Source organism: Aplysia californica, unplaced genomic scaffold, assembly GCF_000002075.1.
Source record: "Aplysia californica isolate F4 #8 unplaced genomic scaffold, AplCal3.0 scaffold00213, whole genome shotgun sequence".
NCBI lineage: Eukaryota > Metazoa > Mollusca > Gastropoda > Aplysiida > Aplysiidae > Aplysia > Aplysia californica.
The window spans coordinates 495,441-497,966 of NW_004797483.1; the positions used below are offsets into that span (position 1 = coordinate 495,441).

The following is a 2,526-nucleotide window of genomic DNA, read 5'->3' on the forward strand; positions in this document are numbered from 1 at the left end:
ACACACACACACATACACACAAATACCCACACAATCATAAAAACGCACACGCACGTGCACGAACACGTACACACAGACCTCTGCAGTTCTTGAATTATGTTGATTTCCCCCTCCTCTCACGGCGCGCAAGCTCCACCAATCGGTTGCGAAATCGGACTTGGGTGCGTAGTAATCGGAAACGTCGCGGTGTGGGGGGCAACAAGCGCGCCATGGCGACACCGCGCATATATTTAGCGCGCGCGCGACAGGTCCTATAACCCCGTGCCGGACAGCGTGAGCACCTTCAGAATAGGAGCAGCCCCGAGTGTGAGAATCGGAAAAGGTTATTTAAAAGTTAGAAATCCGTCACAAACATTTTATCTCGCTCAGATACCCAGCGCAGGAGCGTCAATTCGGCTGGTTGAAACAAGACTGACAAGCGCCCAGTACTACATACAACTACACAAGCTTTCTTCGAAGAAATCTTATAACTTTTTTTTGTTGCCATCTCCACTTCTGAAAATTACTTTTGTGTTCCTGCTGGGTTTATTTTTTCTTCGCGAGTGGGAGAAAAGTGTGGAAGCTGCAAGGACGGAAGAAAGGACTGACTTTTAGTTTGAACTTGGATAGAAATAACTGAAGAAATCACGGGAATAATATCTACGAATCTCTATCTTCTGACAACACCAAAAACGACACCATCCATCGAACTTTCATTTCTGTGAAGGCAAGACTTTATCCATCACGCTGTCAACATTCGGACGAAGTAAGAGAGCACAGCTTTTCTGTTTTGACCACTCCAATCTGAGAGCGTAACAACTCACACCTTTCCAGCGTTCCTGAACCCTGCTTCTACTCTCCATCGCCCTAAGTTACGGTAAGTAGTAGTTTGAGGGTACTACGACAAAACCGCACACAATGGGAATCGATGGAAAGAGGGAAATGAATGTGCATGCTCTGTCAAAAATATCGTACTTTCTAAAAAAAATTAGACTCCTAAAACAATCGTCACGTGACCTGTTCGATCGAGCCTTTCTTTCTTTCTTTCCACTCGAGCTTTCCTTTGTTATCCCTTTCTCAATTCCTTTAATTCCTTCCGTCCTTGTTTTCCCCCTCCCCCCCCCCTTTTTTCCCCCTTTATTCTGTTCTTACTTCCGAACAAATTGTTAAAAACTGCAGTTGTGTTTACTACGTTTTAATAATTAATTAATGTTATCTGTTGAGGACTGCGACGTTACTGTGCTCTTTTCAGGCGGTTGGGCTATGTTTTCGTTCTGGCGTTGATGTTACATTTTTGTCTCTGTTGTTTCTGCCGCTGCTGTCGTTGTTGTCGTTGTTGTCGTTGTTGTCGTTGTTGTCGTTGTTGTCGTTGAATTTGTTATTGGAAGTGACAAGAAAAGAGATGCCATTGTTGTTGTTCTTGTTGTTCTTGTAGTTGCTGTTATCGTTGTTGAAGTTGTGATAGAAGAGCCGTCGTTTCCCTAACCCCAGTTCTCCTAACTAGTTGATGTCTGTGTGACACAGGTTTCCTGCATCCACAACATTTATTCCGAGAACGAGGACAATACGGCCGTTTTGATTTAACGTTTTGGCCCAGCGTAGTTAGAGCAGACTTCAGTACAAAATGTAAGTCGGTTTTTTTCGCCTCGTTTTAGGATTTGAAGCCATACCTCAAGCAACAAACTCCCAAGATTTCGTAGTTGCTGCCCAGGAAGGAGGTTGGGAGATTTTGGGAAGGTGTGAGGGTGGGGAAGGGGTCTGTTGAGTGAAATACCACAATTTTCTAAACTTTTCTGTCGTTTAGAAACACATAATATTCACGTGATTCTCCATTTCTCTAACTGGACCGTGTTAATCGTATGCATTCATTCATCTATTCATCATGTTTTAGAAAATATAACATTATTTGAATGTATCACTTCAGTGACGCATTTAATTTGTTCGTTTTCACTACTTAAATTTAACATGTGCGTAATACTTTGGTTACTTCAATGTTCTTGTTTATTCACTATTTACTGTCCTTGTGCAGTTTCCAACTTTTGCCAACCCTAACTTTCTTTTTTCTTGTTTTGTTTAGTTTTGTTGTTTGAATTTTGATTCTTTAGTCTGTTTTCCAGATTATTAAAGTCTGTAGCTTGTACCAAACTATTGAATTCACATGACAAACGCTCACTAAAGGGTCGCTGTGGGTTGTCAGTGAATCGAAGAATTGAGGCGTAATGTGGTGGATATTTTGATAATGTTGGATTATGTTTTAATTTCTTGGAATGGTGTAAGGGAGCTCATTCCGGGGTGTTGCCTTTTACATTGATAGAGAATATTTCTGCATGGATAAATTCTCATCTAAATATTAGTTGTTTTTATTCCCAAGTGAGTATCATGGTTTAGCTGACATATGTGTTTGTTGATAATCTTGAGGTAAGCTTTTCTTACGGCGTGAAGTGAAAGACAGAGGAATAGAGAGTGGGAGGGAGTTGCAGAGAGAGAAGGAGAGAGAGAGAGAGAGAGAGAGAGAGAGAGAGAGAGAGAGAGAGAGAGAGAGAGAGA

At 41.7% G+C, this 2,526-nt stretch overlaps 1 protein-coding gene across 1 annotated transcript in view; it reads left to right on the top strand.

Annotated features, from left to right (window-relative positions):
• Positions 1-250: 250 nt before the first annotated feature.
• Positions 251-2,526, top strand: part of LOC101851270 (myomodulin neuropeptides 1-like) — a 49,926-nt gene continuing 47,650 nt past the window's right edge. The window contains exon 1 of the mRNA XM_005099434.3: positions 251-856. The gene's annotated coding sequence lies outside the window, so the exon portion shown is untranslated. The remainder of the gene's footprint in view (positions 857-2,526) is intronic.